Consider the following 24,271-nt stretch of genomic DNA (forward strand, 5'->3'; position numbering starts at 1 on the left):
TTTTGGCCCGGGGATAATAATAATAATAATAATAATAAATTTTATTTCTATCCCGCCCTCCCCACCTTAGCGGGCTCAGGGCGGCTAACAGCATATTACAAAACATACAGTGATATTATAAAAACATTTAAATCCAACAATATAAAACATCAACAATAGTGAGGAGATTTTGTGTTCCTGACCTCAGTGCTCTCTGGGGCACATGTGGGGAGAGACGGTCCTTCAGGTAGGCAGGTCCCAGGCCATATAGGGCTTTAAAGGTAATAACCAGCACCTTGTACCAGACTCGGTATATCACTGGAAGCCAGTGCAGAGTCTGGAGACCCGGCCGGATGTGTTCCCACTTTGGGAGACCCAACAACAGCCGGGCTGCGGCATTCTGCACCAGCTGCAGTTTCCGGGTCCGAGACAAGGGCAGCCCCATGTAGAGGGCGTTGCAGTAGTCCAACCTTGAGGTGACCGTAGCATGGATCACTGTTGCTAGGTCGTCGCGCTCCAGAAAGGGGGCCAGCTGCCTTGCCCGTCTAAGATGAAAAAATGCGGACTTGGCAGCGGCTGCTATCTGAGCCTCCATCTTTAAAGAAGGCTCCAATAGCACCCCCAGGCTCTTGACCCTGTCCGCCGCCGTGAGCGGCGCACCATCAAAAGCCGGCAGGGGGATCCCCCTCCCCGGGCCGCGGCGGCCCAAGCAAAGGACCTCTGTCTTCGTAGGATTTAACTTCAGCCCGCTCAGTCAATGGTGATGTCAGGGGGTGTGGCCTAATACACCAATGAGTTCCTGCTGGGCTTTTTATACAAAAAAGCCCCGTGTGAAACAATAGTGTGGCCTAATATGCCAATAAGTTCCTGCTGGGTTTTTTCCTACCCAAAAAGCCCTGCTTTAAATATTGGAAGAAGTAAGTATTGACTCACAAAAGCTCATCTCCTGCCACAAAAAAGGCAACTAGAATGATTCAAGGGTTGGAACACTTGGGGCTCTTTAGCTTGGAGAAATGTTGACTGAGTGGCTACTAACCACAGCGTATTGCTGGAACTCTCCGTCTGGGGCAGTGATGCTCTGTATTCTTGGTGCTTGACGGGGGGCACAGTGGGAACGCTTCTACTATCCTGGTCCCCCTGATGGACCTCCTGATGGCACCTGGGTTTTTTGGCCACTGTGTGACGCAGACTGGATGGACCATTGGTCTGATCCAACATGGCTTATCTAATGTCCTTATGTTCGTATGACATGATGGAGGTTTACAAGATTACGCATGGGTAGAGAAGTTAGAGAAAGAAGTCCTTTTCTCCCTTTCTCACAATATAAGAACTTGTGGGCATTCAATGAAATTGCTGAGCAGTCGGGTTAGAATGGATAAAAGGAAATACTTCTTCACCCAAAGGGTGATTAACACATGGAATTCACTGCCACAGGAGGTGTTGACGACTGCCAGCATAGCTTCAAGAGGGGATTGGATAAATATATGGAGCAGAGGTCCATCAGTGGCTATTAGCCGCAGCGTATTGATGGAACTCTCTGTCTGGGGCAAGTGATGCTCTGTATTCTTGGTGCTTGGAGGGGGAACAGTGGGAGGGCTTCTGGTGTCCTGGCCCCACTGGTGGACCTCCTGATGGTGCTTGGGTTTTTTGGCCACTGTGTGACACAGAGGGCGTTTTCGCGCTCACCTTCAGCCGGCGCGACCCCCCTCTTCACCGCGCAGGATCTGCGCGGATTTCGCACTAAATGCCGCGGAGCAGCCTTTTGCGCTGGAAACTCCCGGCGCAAAAGCCGCTCAAACGTAAACCACCAAAAAGCAGTTTCCGTTTGCGCGGCTTTTGCGATGGGAGTTTACGGCTCTTCTGGCTGCTCTGCGGCATTTGGTGTGAAATCCGCGCAGATCCTGCGCGGTGAAGAGGGGGGTCGCGCCGGCTGAACGTGAGTGTGAAAACGCCCAGAGAGTTGGACTGGATTTTGTTAGTCTTTAAGGTGCTGATTGCCACTTTGGGGTCGGGAAGCAATTTTTTGCTAAGCCAGTTTGGAGGGGGGTGGTTTGTCATCTTCTGGGCATAGGACAGGGGTCATTGGGTGTTGGGGGGGGGAGGTGTTTGTGCCTTTCCTGCATTGTGCATGAGGTTGGACTAGGTGACCCTGGAGACCCCTTCCAACTCTATGATTCTGTGATTTCCTAAGTTAACCATGTACGCTGTTCATTCTTTCTGAAGCAACATTATATCTGAGATCACTTCTCTTGACCTCCTCCGCCTTTGCCCATTTGGAGGCCACCATTTCGAGTGGCGGCGAACAGAAACAAACATATTGTATTCAGGTAGGGTTTCACAATAGCTTCACACAGCAGCCTGATATATTTCATGTTTCCTTTTCATTTGCCACTAATGCCGAACATCGTGTCTGCTTGGCTTAGACCGCTCAGAGGGCAGAGAGCTGATCCTTTTCATTGAGCAATGTCAAAACCCTCTGACCTTGGGAGGGGAAAAAACTCAGCCTTCCTAAGTCTGGGGAAACGAGCAGTTGGGTAATGAGGACTCTCAGCTGAGCTCCTTGGCGTGGCTGCAGCAGAAACGCACCTTCGTTTCTGATCATACATTCTTTATGGGCACAGGCTTCCCTGCTGCAAGGGAGCTGCCTGGGCTCCCAATTAGAGATCCTGGTGCCAGGCTTTCTACCCACTCAGGAACGAACTGCAGCTCTCTCTCTCTTTCCCCCCCAAAGCAGATTCACAAAGCTCAACAGAAACATTGTTAAAATGGATGCCTTTTTGTTTGTTTGTTTGTTTTCCTTTGCTTGTTCATTTTTTGTTGTTGTTCCGTCGCACAGTAGAGTCTGACTCTTTGCGACCCCATGCACCAAGTCACGCCAGGGCCACCTGTCTTCCACCATCCTCCGAAGTCTGCTGAAATTCGTGTTAATTACATCAGTAACGCTGTCCAGCCATCTCATTTTTTGTCATCCCCTTCTTCTTTGGCCTTCTGTCTTTCCCAGCATCAGGATCTTGTCCAGGGAGTGATCTCTTCTCATTTGGTGGCCAAAGTAGTTGAGCTTCAGCTTCAGCATCTGACCTTCCAGGGAACAGTCAGGGTTGATTTCCCTTAGGACTGACTGACTGGATCTTCTTGCAGTCCAAGGGACTCTCAAGAGCCTTCTCCAGCACCACAGCTCGAAAGCATCTATTCTTCTGCGCTCAGACTTCCTTATGGTCCAACTCTCACAGCCATACATTACTACTGGATTAGGTATCTCTGCTACCTAACCTTAGATAGGTACACACATGGCCTGGCCCAACAAGGTCTCATTTATGTCAGATCTGGCCCTCATAACAAATGAGTTTGACACCCCTGTTTTAAGCCTTCTGTACTGAGTGTAACTTAAGTGTAATAAAAGCTTATTCGTTCATCTATATAAGTTTCTGAACACCACAGGTTGTTTGGGTTACTGAGGGCACAAGACGTTCAAAATAAATCCTGCTTCAGAGGCCGCCCTCCTAACCACTACATTGAACTGAAGGCGGACAAAATGGAGCAGATGCGGAGGAGAGCAGTGGGGGTGATCAGGGACCTAAAGACCAAGCCCACTGAGGAAAGGCTGAGGGACTTGGGAAGGTTCTGCCTGGAGAAGAAGAGGTTGAGGGAGGAATCTCCTGCAGGATTTGAAGGGCTGTCCCTTAGAGGAGGGCAGGGAGCCGTTCCTGTCAGCAGCAGAGGAGGGGACTCTCAAGAATGGGTTTAAATTAAGGGCGGGAAGGTACCGGCTGGATATTAGGGAAAACCTTTGCCAATAAGAATTGTCAAACCATGGAATCAGCTACCGGGGGAGGTGATGAGCTCTCCCTCCCTGGCAGTCTTTCAGCAACGGCTGGACGAACACTTGTCAGGGATGCTCCAGGCTGATCCTGCGTTGAGCAGGGGGTTCGACTAGATGGCCTGTATGGCCCCTTCCCACTAAGTGATTCTATGAGGCACGGCTGAGGGATTTGGGAACGTTCAGTCTGGGGAAGAGGAGGTGGAGGGAGGGAAAGATGGCTTCCCTGAAGGATCTGAGTGGCTGCCACTTAGAGGGGGGCAGGGAGCTGTTCCTGTCGGCAGCAGAGGGGGGGACTCTCGAGAATGGGTTTAAATGAAGGGCAGGAAGGTACCTGCTGGCTATTAGGGAAAACTTCATTACAGTATGAGTTGTTCAGCAGTAGAACTGGCAGCCTTGGGGGGTGGTGAGCTTCCCCTCACTGGCTGTCTTCAAGCAGCTATTTATTACTTTCCATTTCTATCCCGCCCATCCCAAACGGACTCAGGGCAGCTAACAATCGTATAAAACGAACATCTCCATTTCTAATATAAAACAATAGGACAGTCAGCTATAATTTAAAACCATTTAAAACAGAGTAGTAGTAGAAGAAGATGATGATATTGGATTTATATCCTGCCCTCCACTCCGAAGAGTCCCGGAGCGGCTCACAATCTCCTTTACCTTCCCTCCCCCCCCCCACAACAGGCATCCTGTGAGGTAGATGAAGATATTGGATTTATATCCCGCCCTCCACTCCGAAGAGTCTCAGAGCGGCTCACAATCTCCTTTTCCTTCCTCCCCCACAACAGACACCCTGTGAGGTAGATGAAGATATTGGATTTATATCCTGCCCTCCACTCCGAAGAGTCTCAGAGCGGCTCACAATCTCCTTTACCTTCCTCCCCCACAACAGACACCCTGTGAGGGAGATGAAGATATTGGATTTATATCCTGCCCTCCACTCCGAAGAGTCTCAGAGCGGCTCACAATCTCCTTTACCTTCCTCCCCCACAACAGACACCCTGTGAGGTAGATGAAGATATTGGATTTATATCCTGCCCTCCACTCCGAAGAGTCTCAGAGCGGCTCACAATCTCCTTTACCTTCCTCCCCCACAACAGACACCCTGTGAGGGAGATGTAGATATTGGATTTATATCCCGCCCTCCACTCCGAAGAGTCTCAGAGCGGCTCACAATCTCCTTTACCTTCCCTCCCCCCCCCCCACAACAGGCATCCTGTGAGGTAGATGAAGATATTGGATTTCTATCCCGCCCTCCACTCCGAAGAGTCTCAGAGCGGTTCACAATCTCCTTTTCCTTCCTCCCCCACAACAGACACCCTGTGAGGTAGATGAAGATATTGGATTTATATCCTGCCCTCCACTCCGAAGAGTCTCAGAGCGGCTCACAATCTCCTTTACCTTCCTCCCCCACAACAGACACCCTGTGAGGTAAATGAAGATATTGGATTTATATCCCGCCCTCCACCCCAAAGAGTCTCAGAGTGGCTCACAATCTCCTTTACCTTCCCTCCCCCCACAACAGGCACCCTGTGAGGTAGATGAAGATATTGGATTTATATCCTGCCTCCACTCTGAAGAGTCTCAGAGCAGCTCACAATCTCAGAGCAGCTCACAATTAATTAAATTCTAACATTTCCAGGTACTATATTCTAGATGTTCTCCTCTTGTAATTTATGACGACCATATAATAGGCTAGGATTCACATTAAGAGAAGGCCAGCTGAAACAGAGCAGTCTTGCAGGCCCTGCGGAATTGAACAAGACACCTCATCTGGTAGTTGGTTCCACCACTGTGGAGCTGCAATCGAAAAGGCCCTTTCTCTCGTAGGCTTCAATCTGGCCTCCTTCGGCCTGGGGATTGTCAAAAAGATTTTGTGCACCTGATCTCAGCACTCTCTGGGGCACATATGGGAAGAGACGGTCCCTAAGCTAGGCAGGTCCTCGGCCATATAGGGCTTTAAAGGTAATAACCAGCACTATGCAACTAATCCGGTATACAATTGGTTATTATTTGTTGTTGTTATAGGCCTGTTAAAAAAGTTCAGTTTTACAAACTCTGGGAGCGCATTCCACAGCATCGGTGCTGCCGCTAAGAAGGCCCTGGCTTAGGTTGCCAAGTCCAATTCAAGAACTATCTGGGGACTTTGGGGGTGGAGCCAGGAGACTTTGGGGATAGAGCCAGGAACAAGGGTGCGACAAGCATAATTTAACTCCAAAGGGAGCTCCGGCCATCACATTTCAAGGGACTGCATGCTTTTTAAATGCCTTCCTTCCATAGGAAATAATGAAGGATAGGGGCACCTTCTTTTGGGGCACATAGAACTGGACCCCCTGGTCCAATCTTTTTGAAACTTGGAGGGTATTTTGCGGAGAGGCAAACCTCAAACAACAGCCCCCCCCCCCGAGCCCCAGATACCCGTGGATCCATTCTCCATTATTTCATATGGGAATACATCTCCATAGAGAATAATAAAGTTCCCAGCAGACATTTCCCTCCCCTCCCCCCACTTTCTGACGACCCTGAAGTGGGGGGAGGGTCTCCAAACCGGGGGATCCCCTGCCCCCACCTGGGGATTGGCAACCCTATATGCTATATGTACAGGGCTGGCCCTAGACTGTCGGGCACCTTAGGCAAGGCTAATGTTTGGCGCCTCCCCCAGCGCTGGTGATGTCACCAAGTCACATGGTGGGATACCCCCAGAAGGCCAGCGCCCTAGGCGATCACCTGGTTTGCCTATGTAGCAATATAGAGAGTGTATTGCCTACGGCCTTTGATTTGGGGACTCGAGGTTTGGGCCCTCTTATGCCAATCCTGAAATGTGTTAGAAAGTTAAGCTAGCTTTCTTGGTTCTTCTGACAAATGACTGTAGAGAGGGAGGGCCTCCAAACCGGGGGATCCCCTGCCCCTACCTGGGGATTGGCAAACCTACCCTCGCTGGTGTAAAGCCCAGTCGGGCTTCCCTTGGTCCGGGGATGGACAATAAATTTTTAAAGATTTCAGGTTTTCACGGCTCGTAACATCATCAGGGTTTGTAGAGTCTTTCGGGCTCAAGTGCCGTATTCTACTGGAGAAAGTTTTTCTTCCAGACGTTTCGTTCTCAGCTGCGGAGAACATCCTCAGTGGCGTTGCAGCCGGAGCAGGCGCTCTGACCTTCTTGGCTGCTGTGCATTGAGTGGGGCCAGGGCTGCTGGAGAGCTGCTATTTCTAGGCTGGAGGGGGTGTGGTGAAACAGCCAGTTTCCTTATCACTACCCTTCCAGGAAGCCCCACCAAACAATGGGCACATCCACAAACCAATTGCCCTTTCACCACACCCCCTCCAGCCTAGAAATAGCAGCTCTCCAGCAGCCCTGGCCCCACTCAATGCACGGCAGCCAAGAAGGTCAGAGCGCCTGCTCCGGCTGCAACGCCACTGAGGATGTTCTCCGCAGCTGAGAACGAAACGTCTGGAAGGAAAACTTTCTCCAGTAGAACACGGCACTTGAGCCCAAAAGATTCTACAAAACCTAATAATAAATTTTTAGTTCCTGAACGCAGTGCTCTCTGTGGAACATATGGGGAAAGGCAGTCCTTTAGGTAGACACTGGTCAGGGATGCTTTAGACCAGGGGTGGCTGAACTGTGGCTCTTTCGCACATATTGTGTGGCTCTCGAAGCTCCCACTGCCTCTTTGGCCAGCTTGGAGAAGACATTTCTCTCTTTCAATCACATCTCCAAGCCAAGCCAGCCGGCAGCTTGGAGAATGCGTTTAAAGTTAAAGTTGCTTTCTTTCCACCTCTCCCTCGCCTCCCCCCCCATCTATTAGCCTTCCTTCCTTCCTTCCAGCTCTCAAGCATCTGACATTCATGTATGGCGGCTCTCAGACGTCTGATGTTGATTCTATGTGGCTCTTACATTAAGCAAGTTTGGCCACCCCTGCTTTAGACTGAGCCTGCAGTAAGCAGGGGGTTGGACTAGATGGCCTTTAGGGACATTTGCTATGATGCTATGAATTCCCTTGCAGTTCTTTCCACAAGTCCGAGCATCAAAATGACCCTCCCCCCCCCCATCTAGTTTCCTGCGAATCAAGGGGTGATGTTGGGTGTCCTTCTACATCAACAGCAGAGTGTTCTTTAATATATTCTGATCCTAGGAGCAGGAATCTATTTGGAATGTGTGCGCACACTTTAAGCCTTCCCCCCCAACAGTCTTTTGAACGTACCCATCACAACATCGCTCTTGGGTAGCCCTGTCATCCAAATCAAACGCCCGTCCTCGGATCAAGAATATTTGCCCAGACCCTTCTGCAAGGAGACATGTTTTGAAAGGCTCAGCAGGGAGAAGCCTGATTTGCACAAATCGGAAAGCAAAGGTTGGAGTGAAATATTAATAGGGACTCCTGTTCCTGCCTTGCCTGCCGCAGGGACGACGGGTCTCCGAGCGCCCTCAGTGGAGTGTATCCCAGAACACAAGACTCGGGTGCATTCACCAGCCCTATTTTTAGCAACGGAAGACAACAAAATCTATGCACTGGCCAAGGGACACATTAAAAATATACACACTCGTGGGCCAAGCCTTGGGGAGTTGAACGGCTGGATGGATGTATATTCCTGTTCATTCGCCTCGTGTGCATCAGACGGGGGAGGTTTGCATGTAGTCATAGTGCGAAGAGATGTCAAGTCCCCACTTGTGCAGCTATCAACACAGGTCATTCATTGAAGGAATGCCTTTATTGAAATATTGACATCCATAGGGCAAGACGGCTCTTGTGAAAACTGCTTATGGTGGGCAGATGCCCTAGACCAGGGGTGTCAAGCATGCAGTTCAGGAGCCGAATCAGGTCCCCGGAGGTCTCCTATCAGGTCCCCAAGCAACTGGCTGTCATCTGCTTCCTTCTCCCACCCTCTAGTTTCCTTCTGCATCACCGCTTACTTTGCAAGGCTTGCTCAATTGCACAGGAGCTGCAGAGCAAAACCTCTATTTTCTCCATTGGCTGAGGCTCCTCCCTTGGGGAGGAAGTGGGGGGGGGAGAAATAGCTTGCTTTGCCAGGCTCTCTCAGTTGCACAGCAGAGCTACTGAGCCAAGCCTCTCTTCCTTCTATTGGCTGAGGCTCCCCCCCCTCCCCCGGTTCCTGGAGAAGGAAGGAAAAAGCCAGAGCTTCCTTTGCCCAGTTCCCTGGATCCCATGGGAGAGATACAAAGAAAGCATCTTTAAGACCAATGAGTGCTAGTATTTTAACCAGATTTTGTGTGCTTTATAAAATTCATATCTCTGCTACCTAATCTTAAATAGGCACACACATGGCCCGGACCGACATGGCTCGGCCCAACAAGATCTCGTTTATGTCAGATCCGGCCCTCATAACAAATGAGTTCAACACTCTTGCCGTAGACTTATACCCCAACTGTTACACGTTTGAATGCAATGGCGTCGAGCAAGCCTTCCCTCCCACCAAAATTATGTCCCCAGGCCCCTCGCAGGTGTGCACATAACCATCAGGAGACAGCCCGTGACCTTAGCTGTCTCTGAGACCAGGCAGAAGTATTCCTCGCTTGTTACAAAAGCGAGAGCAGGAACTGGAAAGCAAATGCAAAACAAAATGGCAAGAGGCACTCTTGGCAAGAGGTGCCCAATTCCCTCCTTGCTGGCCCAGTGGGGGATCAGCAAGACTTGCAGGGGAGAATCTCATCTCCCCCACCCTCATTGGCTACAAGTCCCACTACTCACCTTGGAGTCTGTCTATTTGGAGCCTTTCCAGAACAGCCAGTTTGGTGTAGTGGCTAAGTCCGCAGACTTTTATCCGGGAGAACTGGGTTTGATTCCCCACTCCTCCACTTGCAGCTGCTGAAATAGTCTTGGGTCAGCCATAGCTCTCACAGAGTTGTCCTTGAAAGGGCAGCTTCTGGGAGAGCTCTCTCAGTCCCACCTACCTCACAAGGGTGTCTGTTGTGGGGAAGGAAGGTAAAGGAGATTGTAAGCCACACTGAGACTTACAACTGAGACTTGCAACTGCTTCTGTTTTGGAAGGGGTGTGTGTGTGTGTGTGTGTGTGTGTGTGCCTTTAAATCTCAGTGAGACTGAAGCTGCAGGATGGCCAAGCAAGAAGAGCCGTCCTAGACCCTTGCCAGTCCGGCTTTCGCCCGGGCTATGGGACGGAGACAGTACTGGTCGCCCTGGTAGATGATCTCCAACGGCATCTGGATCGGGGTGGTGTGGCGGTGCTGATGCTGCTAGATCTGTCGGCCGCGTTCGACACGGTCGACCATCGGCTACTGACCTGCCGCCTCGCCGACATAGGGGTGAGGGGGTCTGCCTTACAGTGGCTCTCCTCCTTCCTCGAGGATCGGGGACAAAGGGTGGCTATTGGGGGCGAGCGGTCCCGGAGGCACACACTGGACTGTGGAGTGCCCCAGGGGGCAGTTCTCTCACCAATGTTATTCAATATCTACATGCGCCCTCTTGCCCAGATTGCCAGGGGATACGGACTTGGGTGCCATCAATACGCAGATGACACCCAACTCTATCTGCTGATGGACGGCCGGCCTGACTGCGTCCCTGAGAATTTAGACCGGGCCTTGCAGGATATGGCAACTTGGTTGAGGAGGAGCGGGCTGAAATTGAATCCAGCGAAGACAGAAGTCCTTTGTCTGGGTCGGGGCGCTCGGGAAGGGGAAATACCTCTTCCGGTCTTCGACGGGGTGCCGCTGAAAGCGGCGCACCGGGTTAGGAGTCTGGGAGTTTTACTGGAGCCTTCATTATCAATGGAGGCCCAGATTGCAGCCACCGCCAAGTCAGCCTTTTTCCATCTAAGGCGGGCAAGGCAGTTGGCTCCCTTCCTAGAGCGCCAAGATCTGGCAACGGTACTTCATGCAACGGTCACCTCGAGACTGGATTACTGTAATGCCCTCTACATGGGGCTGCCTCTGTACCGAACCCGGAAGCTGCAGCTGGTGCAGAACGCAGCGGCCAGACTGTTGTTGGGGCTCCCTAAATGGGAGCACATACAGCCTGGGCTGCGCGAGCTGCACTGGCTGCCAGTTACATACTGGATTCGTTACAAAGTGCTGGTCATCACCTTTAAAGCCCTATATGGTCGAGGACCTGTCTACCTTAGGGACCGTCTCTCCCCATATGAACCCCAGAGAGCACTGAGGTCAGCTGGAAAAAACTTGTTGACTACTCCCGGACCGAGAGAGGTGAAGCTGCAATGTACCCGTAACCGGGCCTTCTCCTCTGTAGCCCCGAGCCTATGGAACCAACTTCCAGAGGAAATGCGGGCCCTGCGGGACCTTGAACAATTCCGCAGGGCCTGCAAGACCTTCCTCTTCCGACTAGCTTTCGCTGACGAAGGAAGAAATTGTTAATGATAACCGCCATCCTAAAGAACAGTATTAGCACTTTTATTAACTTAATTAACTAATTTTAAACCTAATCAGAATTTTAATGCTTAAATGTAATTTTGTGTTTTTTGCTTTTTGTATAATTGAAATTTGTATGATGTTGTTAGCCGCCCTGAGCCTGCCTCGGCGGGGAGGGCGGGATACAAATAAAATTATCTATCTATCTATCTATATGTGTGAGAGAGGAAGCTAGACACCCCAATCCCTCTGTTCGTTTTGCATTCCTTTTAGAAGCTGTTTGCATAGTAAAAGGGATAGTAAAGAGTCAACTACAACCTGATTATGGAATAGAGGAAAACTCCACCCCCACTAGACCTCTTTGTCATTAAGTTGGTTGAAATACAGCAGATTGTTACATTCAGCAGCTCCAGTGAATAAAGCTAGCTATACCACTGCCCCAGGGAGATCACAAAAGTATGGGCATGCAAGCTGTTTATTTTGGCGTGTGTGTGTGTGAGAGAGAGAGAGAGTTTCATTTTAGTGGCAGTACAGCTGCTGTGGAACCATTTGAATGCAAAAAAGAGGAGGAAGGAATGAGGGCTATATTCAGGGGAACTGCACTGTTGCATATTTATTTCTTTTTAGGGAATGGGAAGGTCTCCCAGCTCCATCCCCAATGTCTCCTGACTCCATCCGCAAAGTCTCCAGGAATTTCCTGAGTTGTACCTGGCAACCTGTCAGAACTTGTAACTTTATTATTGCTAGCTTAATGTAGAACCAGTATAATTGATGGTTGGCAAGTATGCATAGGGTGGACCTGAGCGTTGAACCAGACCGACCCCATATTGTAACCTTTCTTAACCTGAAGTGCCTGAGTAGTAGTTAACCCTGCCCCGATGGTATCCAAAGTATTTGGGGGCTGTAGACTGAATAATGTTGTATCTCTGTACTTTCTCACACTGACACCCTTTGAAGCCGAATCGTGTGGCCTTCAGAGTAAGGAGGCAACGTCTTTGCTGATAGCACTGGTGGGAAGACAGATGTGCCTGTAACGGTGTGAATTAAAGCTTTGTGGGTTGTTTGTTTTACTATATAAAACCGGGCCAGTGCTGGCTCTCGCCATCACTGTTATCTTGTACCTTGTATCTAACAGTTCTTAGTTCTCTCTAATAAAATCCTAGCTTGGAAACTAAGTATGGGATCTGCCTGGAGTTCTTAAGTTCTGACATTATAACAGTGAACCCATTGTTTCGGAGCTTATCTGAACTGGAAACCCGGCCCGATGGCTGCAAAGGTTCCAGACAACGGAGAGCCCACCACTCCAACGGAGGACCCGCCGCTCGACCCGAAGGTGACGGGGGTGAGGCGCAAGATTAAGGTGCCCGCACCTTTCTCGGTGGACGCGTTCGCCGCACCCCGATCCTGGAGCCCGCGGAAGTCCACGGCGGCGATCGACGCGGCGGAGCAGCGGTACAGAAGTATGCTGGGCGACGGGGCAGGCGGAGACGGAGACGACGACCAGGGCGAAGGTCCAGAACCGCGAGGCGGGGACGACCCGGTCCGGAGCCTCCGCAACGACTTGTTCGACTATGTACGGGAAATTCACAACGACGTACACGCCTCCCGAGTTATGATGGCCGAGGAGATGCAACAGAACCTAGGCGCGATCTACGACCAGCTCCGCACCTTGCAGACGGCGGTCCTGGGGATCCCCGTGGGAGGGCTGCCGCTGGGGCAACCGCCCGTGGCTCCACCGGCCCCGCTGGCTCCTGCGCCGCCGGTGGTGCCCGCTCCAGCCCCACCGGCCCCACAACCAGTGGCGCCTCCGGCCCCGGGGGCCCCCGCGCCGCCGGTCCCAGCGCCCCCGGCGCCGCCAGTTCCGGCGCCCCCGGCGGTCCCCGTGCCCGCACCGCCGGCGCTGCCGGCCCCAGCTGCACCAGCCCTACCGGCCCTGCCGGCCCCGGTGCCCCAACCCGCGGCACCCCCGGCCGCAGGGGGGGGGAGGGAGCTGAAAATTACATTCGACGGGAGCCCAGAAGACGTGGAGTACTTCACCATACAGTGCGACACGTTCTTTACCCACTGGGGTGCGGACTACCCGACCGAAGCCAGCCGAGTGTACCACATTGCGTCCCGACTGAGAGGTCCAGCCCGCAAATGGTACGTCGGGCTGTTCACCGCGAGGAAGCCCGAGCTAGCAACCGTAGCGGGGTTCCTGCACGCAATGCTCCGCCAGTACGGCGACCCGCTCCGCGAGGAGAAAGCCATCGCAGCCCTCCAGCGCATCGAACAAGGCAACCGATCCATTCGCGAGTATGCCACGGAGTTCCTGGGCTACTGCGCGGCAGTGAGAGGGTGGAACGAGATTATGAAATATACTGCTTTTTGTAACGGGCTGAACCCGAACGTCCTCGACCGCTGCTACAGCCACGGGCGACCCGACACCTTGGTCGGGTGGATCCAGCTAGCCGGAGAGGTCGAGACCAACATCCAGCACGTGGGGCTTCGCCGACAGCAACTGGCGAAGAAGGGGTTGAAATCCACACCCACCAAGGCGGAGGGGCGACGGGCCCCGACAACCTCGACCCCCACCACTGCCCGAAAGTGTTACCGGTGCGGCGACCCGGACCACCTCGCCTCCAACTGCCCAGCCAAAGCGGGGTCCACCCCGCCGACAGCCAGGCCAACCGCATCGGGGCCCAAGAAGAAAAAGAGTAATCGGCCGAAAGAGCCCGGACGGGGCTCCGTCGCCACCACCTTGGCGACTGACGAGGATTTTACCGCCGAACCAGAAACCGTGGAAGAATCGACCGGGGAGTCGGACGACACCGAGTCGGCGGGAAACGACAACGACCTGCTTTAATGGGTGCCGCGAAGCAGGTCCAGCAACAGCCGGCACTCCTCACGGTGAGAGCCACTGGGGGTTTATTGTTTATGGCCGTAACCCTTCTCAACCCGAACCTAAAACGGTTCATGCATGCCCGAGCACTAATCGACTCGGGGTGCAACCGGGACTTAATCACCCCCCGCCTAGTAGAGGCGCTAGGATTAGCCACGTCCCCCCTCCCGCTACCCATGCTTTTCCAGCAGATGGACGGGGGGCCCATGAGGGGAGAGCCATGTAAGCTAGAAACGCAGGCGGTCCCCGTTGGGACCGAAGAGCATTGGGGGATCGAAACTTTTGTAATTGCCCCCTCTTGCTCGTTTGATGTGGTGATGGGCTCGGGTTGGCTCGCCCGCCACCAGCCAGACATAAGGTGGGAGGAGCAGATCGTCCGATTCCCGGACTGGAGGTGCGAACACCACCATTGGCGCCCCGAATGGGGGCCGCATCCGCCTCCCCGGAATGAGCGAGCCTGCCTCACCCTCGAGGAGGTCGCCTCGATCCCCAAGGAATACCGGGACTTAAAACTGGCCTTTAGTGAGAAGGAGGCGGATGAGTTACCACCTCACCGCCCCACGGACTGTGCAATCGAACTGATCCCGGGGCAGCAACTGCCAAAAGCGAAACTGTACTCCATGGGTTGGGCGGAGAAAGCGGAACTCCGCAAATTTTTGGACAAAAACCTGAAGCGGGGGTTCATACGACCGGCAACAGCCCCCCATGCCGCCCCCGTCCTCTTCAGAAAGAAAAAGGATGGGTCGCTTAGACTTTGCACAGATTTTCGCTCGATAAACGGGATTTCGATGTCTAATGCCTACCCGATCCCATTGATTAAGGACCTATTGAATACTGTGGCCACAGGGAAAATATTCACAAAACTCGACCTCCGAGACGCGTACTTCCGAGTCCGCATCAGGGAGGGGGACGAGTGGAAGACCGCGTTCAATACCCCGCTAGGACAATTTGAGTACTTGGTTATGCCTTTCGGGCTACAGGGGGCCCCTGGGGTATTCATGAACTTTATCAACGAGGTTCTGCGAGAGTTCCTGTTTAAGGGGGTGGTGGTGTACCTTGATGACATCATTATCTATTCGCCAGATCTCAAGTCACATGTACCACTAGTCAGAAAAGTGTTGAGCACCCTGTGCAAGCACAAGTTGTATGCCAAACTATCAAAATGTGAATTTCACAAGACCGAACTTGACTATCTAGGCTTCCGAGTATCGGGGGAAGGGTTGTCAATGGACCCAGCAAAGGTTCAAGCGGTGCTAGACTGGGAGCCCCCACGAACCCGCAAACAGCTCCAAAGTTTTCTCGGGTTCGCAAATTTTTACCGCGACTTCATAAAGGGGTTCGCCACCATCATGTTACCCCTTACGGAGCTCCTTAAAACAAAGGGGAAGGGGGCAGAGGCAAAAAAGCCGGGCGCGCGCCTAACGTGGACGCCCGAGTGTCAAAAAGCCTTTACAGAATTGAAACGCCTCTTCACCTCGGAGCCCGTGTTGGCCCACCCTGACGAGTTAAAACCTTTCGTGGTTCAATGTGATGCTTCCGACGCCGCCGTCGGAGCCATATTAATGCAAAGGGGGGACAACGGGGTTCTGCGCCCCTGCGCCTACATTTCACGAAAGTTCTCGAACGAGCAGAAAAATTGGTCAGTGTGGGACAAGGAGGCTTTTGCAGTCATGTTTGCCTTGAAAACCTGGCGCTCCTGGCTTGAAGGGGCCAGAGTCCCGTTTGAAATCTGGACTGACCACAAAAATCTCGAGGCATTGACCGGGCGCCGCAAAATGACTGCAAAACAAATCCGGTGGGCTGGGTTTTTCGCCAAATTCGACTTTGTACTGAAACACATCCCAGGTACCAAGAATTTCTTGGCGGACGCCCTCTCCCGCCTGCCACAGCACGAGAGCCTCCGCGAGGAGGTGGTGGACTCCCTTATCCCCCCTTCGGCCATCGCGGGGGGGGTCACCACCCGCTCCGGGAAGAGGATCGGCCCCCCGGAGCCGGACCTCTTGTCTCAGTTAGTTGCGGAGACTGCTCGGGAAGCAGACCAACCACCGAACCTCCGTAAAAGCGAGGACGGCCTCCTGTTGCACAACGAAAAGATCTATGTGCCCTCCTCCCTCCGCAAGCAGATTTTAGAGCATTGTCATTCCAGCCGCCTGGCGGGCCATTTCGGCTATGTCAAAACCCTCAACCTCATTACCCGACAGTTTTGGTGGCCTAGGCTCAAAAGAGACGTCTCCGAATTCGTCCTCTCATGTCCCACCTGTCTTATGGCTAAACGAAGAGGGGGTAAACCTCCCGGCCACCTAGTGCCCCTCCCAACAGCCACCCGGCCTTGGTCGGTAGTGTCTATGGATTTCATTGTGGAGCTCCCGCCGTCGCAGGGCAAAACTGTTGTTTTGGTAGTGGTCGATACATTCTCCAAACAAGCCCACTTCATCCCCTGCAAGCAGCTCCCCACGGCTAAAAAACTTGCCCAGCTTTTCTTTACACACATTGTACGCCTACACTCGTTCCCAGACAAGGTCATTAGCGACCGCGGGACGCAGTTCGTTGCCAACTTCTGGCGGGAGTTTTGCAAACTTGCGGGTATTGAGCAGGGCCTCAGCTCAGCCTACCACCCCCAGTCGGACGGACAGACGGAGAGGGTTAATAGCCTTCTAGAACAGTACCTCCGCTGTTTCATTAACTTCCAACAGTCCAACTGGGTGGACCTACTCCCATTCGCTGAATACGGCTACAACAACAGCCTTCACAGCTCTACTAAAACCTCTCCTTTCCAAATCATAAATGGCTATGAGGGCAAGCCTTTCCCAACGCTTCCCCTCCCTGCCACCCCCTCAGAACCCACATCGTGCCAACAATGGTGGGAAGGCCTTCGGGAGAGCTGGAAGGGAATTCAGGAGAACCTGGAGGAAGCGAAAAAGGCTTACAAAAAACAGTTTGATAAAAAACACTCTCCTGAATGGGAATTGAGAGTGGGAGACACTGTCTTTTTGTCCACAAAAAACCTCCCCCTTCCTCAGCCCTGCCGCAAACTTGCGTTGAAGTTCCTTGGGCCTTTTAGGATCAAACGAGTAATCAATAAAGTGACCGCAGAACTCGAGCTGCCCAAGTCTCTAAGCAAAATCCATCCTGTTTTTCATTGCAGCTTACTCCGGAAAGACCCTGGTGCCACGTCCTTCCATCCCAGGGCTCCGCCGCCCCCTCCGACGACAGTGAGGGGTCAGAGTCACCATGAAGTCCACGAAATCCTGGACTCCAAAGTCAAACGGGGAAAACTGTATTACTTAATCAGGTGGAAGCACTTCCCCCCGAGCTGTGATGAGTGGGTCGAATCTCAGAACGTAGCTGCGCCGCAATTGTTAAAAAAGTTTCACCTGCTGTACCCGCACAAGCCCAAGCCGCCACCCCCCGGGGGAGGGCGCTTAGGGGGGGCAGTATGTCAGAACTTGTAACTTTATTATTGCTAGCTTAATGTAGAACCAGTATAATTGATGGTTGGCAAGTATGCATAGGGTGGACCTGAGCGTTGAACCAGACCGACCCCATATTGTAACCTTTCTTAACCTGAAGTGCCTGAGTAGTAGTTAACCCTGCCCCGATGGTATCCAAAGTATTTGGGGGCTGTAGACTGAATAATGTTGTATCTCTGTACTTTCTCACACTGACACCCTTTGAAGCCGAATCGTGTGGCCTTCAGAGTAAGGAGGCAACGTCTTTGCTGATAGCACTGGTGGGAAGACAGATGTGCCTGTAACGGTGTGAATTAAAGCTTTGTGGGTTGTTTGTTTTACTATATAAAACCGGGCCAGTGCTGGCTCTCGCCATCACTGTTATCTTGTACCTTGTATCTAACAGTTCTTAGTTCTCTCTAATAAAATCCTAGCTTGGAAACTAAGTATGGGATCTGCCTGGAGTTCTTAAGTTCTGACACAACCCTAGCCACAACTCACTTCTTCAGATACAGCACTGAAAAAGTGAGCAGGGATGCCTGAAAAAGTGAGTTGTGATCCCTGTCACAACTTTTGTGAGTCTTTAAGATGCTATTGGACTCTTACTCTAGTCTACTGCTTGTTGTTGTTCAGTCGCACAGTCGAGTCCGACTCTTTGCGACCCCATGGACAAAGTCACGCCAGGCTCTCCTGTCTTCCACCATCCTCCGAAGTCTGATCAAATTCATGTTTGTTACATCAGTAACGCTGTCCAGCCATCTCATCTTTTGCCGTCCCCTTCTTCTTTTGCCTTCTGTCTTTCCCAGCATCAGGATCTTCTTCAGTGAGTACTCCCTTCTCATTGGGTGGCCAAAGTATTTGAGTTTCAGCTTCAGCATCTGACCTTCCAGAGAACAGTCAGAACAGTCAGGGTTGATTTCCCTTAGGATTGACTGATTTGATCTTCTTGCAGTCCAAGGGACTCTCAAGGTTCTTCTCCAGCACCAGATTCTTCTACTGCTACAGATAGACTAAAATGGCTCGATTAAGAATAAGATGGTCTCCAAGTATGTTTGGAAAGGCAACAAACCTAGAATCAAACTCAAGACATTGCAAGACTCCAAATTAAGAGCAGGTATGGGCCTCCCAGACTGGCAATTGTATTACAAAGCTTCTGTGCTTTTGTGGGTAAGAGACTGGATATTATTGAATGACAAGAGACAACTGTTGTTAGAGGGACATGATCTCACTATGGGTTGGCATGCATATCTATGGTATCAAAGACTTGAAGGACATTCCTTTTTTAAGAACCACTGGTTTTGGAAATCTTTGTATCATACATGGTCATGGTTAAAAATGAGAATTTACCAAAAAAATTCCAAGATGGGTCTCCCCAGTGGAAGCATTTACTCATCAAAATCTCTTAAAACCTAATCAGAGTTACAGATACGATGGGAAAAGACAATCAGCTGAAAACTAGAGAGGAGTTGGAAAACATGGACATTAAAATGAATTGGTGGTTGAGAATGCAAGTTGAATCTAGGTATGCCAAAGACAAGATGACAGGCTATAACACAGAACAATACCCATTTGACAAAATCTTCCAAGGCCCTCAAGAAAAGCTAATCTCTAAATTATATGCATGTTTACTACAGACGGAGACGCAAGATGAAGTTGTAAAAGACTGTATGGTCCAATGGGCGAAAAATTTGGGTCTTAACATTACATTAGAAGAATAGGAGAGATTGTGGAAGTTAATTTTAAATTAACTAGGTCAGTAACTTTTGAAGAAAACTTGTATAAGATGTTTTATAGATGGTACTTGACTCCACAGAAATTGTGTAATATCTATACTAATATGTCTAACAAATGTTGGCAATGTACTAAACAGGTTGGTTCTTTTTATCACATGTGGTGGACATGTGAGATGGTGAAGGACTATTGGGAAATGGTTCACAAGTTATTACAGAAGATTATGAAGACACAGATTCAATTCAAACCAGAACTATTTTTATTGAATATATTTCCTGAGGACTATTCCAAAGAAATGGGACATTTGTTGGCACATTTCAACACAGCAGCCAGGATTCTCTTTGCGCAGAGATGGAAATCTCAGGAAATCCCCATGAGAATGGACTTGGTGGGGAAAATAATGGAAACAGCAGAGCTGGACTTTTTATCCCAGCTGTTGGCTGGGAAATCTAAGGAAGAAGCAACAAAATATTGGATGAAATTTTATGCCTGGCTAGACACTCAAGACTCTTACGGTTCTCTGGTGCGAACGTATATCTCCTTTTTCCTGTACTCTGTATTACAAGATTGCCTTTATCGGAATTGACAATTTCAATAGATAGTTTAACAAAAAGATTTATAAGATAAAATATCAAAATGTTGATGATGCATCGTTTAGAGAGAATAAAATGTGACTATTTATGTATTTTAAGAAAGCATTGCAGATGTAGACTTGTATTCAGTTTGGTGTAGTGGTTAAGTGTGCGGACTCTTATCTGGGAGAACCAGGTTTGATTCCCCACTCCTCCACTTGCACCTGCTAGCATGGCCTTGGGTCAGCCATAGCTCTGGCAGAGGTTGTCCTTGAAAGGGCAGCTGCTGTGAGCGTCCTCTCAGCTCCACCCACCTGACAGGGTGTCTGTTGTGGGGGAGGAAGGTAAAGGAGATTGTGAGCTGCTCTGAGACTCTTCGGAGTGGAGGGCAGGATATAAATCCAATATCTTCATCTACCTCACAGGGTGTCTGTTGTGGGGGAGGAAGGTAAAGGAGATTGTGAGCCGCTCTGAGACTCTTCGGAGTGGAGGGCAGGATATAAATCCAATATCTTCATCTACCTCACAGGGTGTCTGTTGTGGGGGAGGAAGGTAAAGGAGATTGTGAGCCGCTCTGAGACTCTTCGGAGTGGAGGGCGGGATATAAATCCAATATCTTCATCTACCTCACAGGGTGTCTGTTGTGGGGGGGGGGGAGGTAAAGGAGATTGTGAGCCGCTCTGAGACTCTTCGGAGTGGAGGGCGGGATATAAATCCAATATCTTCACCTACCTCACAGGGTGTCTGTTGTGGGGGAGGAAGGTAAAGGAGATTGTGAGCTGCTCTGAGACTCTTCGGAGTGGAGGGCGGGATATAAATCCAATATCTTCTTCTATCTTCTTCTTCTTCTTCTTCTTCTATTCTTTGTATTCTTGTATTTTTATGCAGACTAAAGCTAATTTGTAATCTTATTCCCTATCCCTTTCTATTCCCTAGCCTCAATTCCCTGAAACCAATGAAACTTTTAAAACTAGAGAAAGCCGATCATCTCATCTGTGCTTCAAGGGCAACATTGACGTGGAACTTCCAGAAGGTACAGTCATTGATCACTGGAAGACTGTGAAGTTTGGACTCCGCTTTGTAAACAAGCGATAATAGATCCGATCGATATTCACTTCAGCCTTCTTGCCAGTGAATGCCAGCTGCGTCGGAAGGAGAGATAAGTTGGAGGGGGGAAGGAAATAAAGATCTCCTCGGCTGTCTGTTTATCAAAGGAAGTGCCGCTGTATGAAAAATCAAGAATCTGTAAAGATCAGAAATACCAATGTCCTTTGGAAAGGTCTCTGACAGGAGCCTCACGTGGAAAAAAAAAGAAAGTTTTTTTTCCTTCCCCAAACGTGGCCACTGCATGGGAGTAGGCCAAGTAGGCAGCAGCCTAGGGCGCCACCTGGCCTAGGGAGCTCTGCCAGTGCCCCCTCTCCCCAAGCACAGCATGTGTGCTCCTTGGAGTTTGCCTTCCCCAATGGAAAGCAGGCTTCATGGAGCGCAGATGCTGCCCGATCAGTTTTGTGTCCCCCAGGTCTGCTACAGACCCGGGAAATGCAAAAGCAGACGGCGTCTGCACAGTGTGCTCCTTGGAGCCCGGCAGGGATAACTTAACCAATTGTAAAAGCTAAAGAACAGCCAATTACTGTTCCTGAAGACTGGCTCCTGTTGAAGTTGTATGCTGCCACTCAACCTTCCTACTCTACTTGAACAGAGCCGTGGGGTGTGAGACAAAGCTCAGTGGTAGTGCATCTTTCTTGCATGAATCCTAGAATCATAGAGTTGGAAGGGGCCTCCAGGGTCATCTAGTCCAACCCCCTTCACAATGCAGGAAACCAACCAATACCTACCCCAAATTCACAGGACCTTCACAAGGACTTGTCCCCGGCACCTCCAGCTAAAAGGATCAAGTAGAAACGGTCATGTGAAGGACTTGTCCCCGGCACCTCCAACTAAAAGGATCAAGTAGAAATGGTCATGTGAAGGACTTGTCCCTGGCACCTCCAACTAAAAGGATCAAGTAGAAACGGTCATGTGAAGGACTTGTTCCTGGCACTTCCAGCTAAAAGGATCCAGTAGAAACAGTCATGTGAAGGACTTGTCCCTGCACCTCCAACTAAAAGGATCAAGTAGAAATGGTCATGTGAAGGACTTGTCCCCGGCACCTCCAGCTAAAAGGATCAAGTAGAAATGGTCATGTGAAGGTCTTGTCCCTGGCACCTCCAACTAAAAGGATCAAGTAGAAATGGTCATGTGAAGGACTTGTCCCCGGCACCTCCAGCTAAAAGGATCAAGTAGAAATGGTCATGTGAAGGACTTGTCCCCGGCACCTCCAACTAAAAGGATCAAGTAGAAATGGTCATGTGAAGGACTTGTCCCTGGCACCTCCAACTAAAAGGATCAAGTAGAAACGGTCATGTGAAGGACTTGTTCCTGGCACTTCCAGCTAAAAGGATCCAGTAGAAACGGTCATGTGAAGGACTTGTCCCTGGCACCTCCAACTAAAAGGATCAAGTAGAAATGGTCATGTGAAGGACTTGTTCCTGGCACTTCCAGCTAAAAGGATCAAGTAGAAATGGTCATGTGAAGGACTTGTTCCTGGCACTTCCAGCTAAAAGGATCAAGTAGAAATGGTCATGTGAAGGACTTGTTCCTGGCACTTCCAGCTAAAAGGATCAAGTAGAAACGGTCATGTGAAGGACTTGTCCCTGGCACTTCCAGCTAAAAGGATCAAGTAGAAATGGTCATGTGAAGGACTTGTCCCTGGCACTTCCAGCTAAAAGGATCAAGTAGAAATGGTCATGTGAAGGACTTGTCCCCGGCACCTCCAACTAAAAGGATCAAGTAGAAATGGTCATGTGAAGGACTTGTCCCTGGCACTTCCAGCTAAAAGGATCAAGTAGAAATGGTCATGTGAAGGACTTGTCCCCGGCACCTCCAGCTAAAAGGATCAAGTAGAAATGGTCATGTGAAGGTCTTGTCCCTGGCACCTCCAACTAAAAGGATCAAGTAGAAATGGTCATGTGAAGGACTTGTCCCCGGCACCTCCAGCTAAAAGGATCAAGTAGAAATGGTCATGTGAAGGACTTGTCCCCGGCACCTCCAACTAAAAGGATCAAGTAGAAATGGTCATGTGAAGGACTTGTCCCTGGCACCTCCAACTAAAAGGATCAAGTAGAAACGGTCATGTGAAGGACTTGTTCCTGGCACTTCCAGCTAAAAGGATCCAGTAGAAACGGTCATGTGAAGGACTTGTCCCTGGCACCTCCAACTAAAAGGATCAAGTAGAAATGGTCATGTGAAGGACTTGTTCCTGGCACTTCCAGCTAAAAGGATCAAGTAGAAATGGTCATGTGAAGGACTTGTTCCTGGCACTTCCAGCTAAAAGGATCAAGTAGAAATGGTCATGTGAAGGACTTGTTCCTGGCACTTCCAGCTAAAAGGATCAAGTAGAAACGGTCATGTGAAGGACTTGTCCCTGGCACTTCCAGCTAAAAGGATCAAGTAGAAATGGTCATGTGAAGGACTTGTCCCTGGCACTTCCAGCTAAAAGGATCAAGTAGAAATGGTCATGTGAAGGACTTGTCCCCGGCACCTCCAACTAAAAGGATCAAGTAGAAATGGTCATGTGAAGGACTTGTCCCTGGCACCTCCAACTAAAAGGATCAAGTAGAAACGGTCATGTGAAGGACTTGTCCCCGGCACTTCCAGCTAAAAGGATCAAGTAGAAATGGTCATGTGAAGGACTTGTCCCCAGCACCTCCAGCTAAAAGGATCAAGTAGAAACGGTCATGTGAAGGACTTGTCCCCAGCACCTCCAGCTAAAAGGATCAAGTAGAAATGGTCATGTGAAGGACTTGTCCCCAGCACCTCCAGCTAAAAGGATCAAGTAGAAACGGTCATGTGAAGGACTTGTCCCCGGCACCTCCAACTAAAAGGATCAAGTAGAAACGGTCATGTGAAGGACTTGTCCCCGGCACCTCCAACTAAAAGGATCAAGTAGAAACGGTCATGTGAAGGACTTGTCCCTGGCACCTCCACCTAAAAGGATCAAGTAGAAACGGTCATGTGAAGGACTTGTCCCCGGCACCTCCAACTAAAAGGATCAAGTAGAAACGGTCATGTGAAGGACTTGTCCCCGGCACCTCCAACTAAAAGGATCAAGTAGAAACGGTCATGTGAAGGACTTGTCCCCGGCACCTCCAACTAAAAGGATCAAGTAGAAACGGTCATGTGAAGGACTTGTCCCTGGCACCTCCACCTAAAAGGATCAAGTAGAAATGGTCATGTGAAGGACTTGTCCCCGGCACCTCCAGCTAAAAGGATCAAGTAGAAATGGTCATGTGAAGGACTTGTCCCCGGCACCTCCAGCTAAAAGGATCAAGTAGAAATGGTCATGTGAAGGACTTGTTCCTGGCACTTCCAGCTAAAAGGATCAAGTAGTATTCTCACAGTTTTTATTGCTTCATCTCACAATTTTTTTTTTTAAAGAATAACATTTAAAATAAAAAACCC

This window comes from Heteronotia binoei, chromosome 9 (genome assembly GCF_032191835.1).
Source record: "Heteronotia binoei isolate CCM8104 ecotype False Entrance Well chromosome 9, APGP_CSIRO_Hbin_v1, whole genome shotgun sequence".
NCBI classification, from domain to species: domain Eukaryota; kingdom Metazoa; phylum Chordata; class Lepidosauria; order Squamata; family Gekkonidae; genus Heteronotia; species Heteronotia binoei.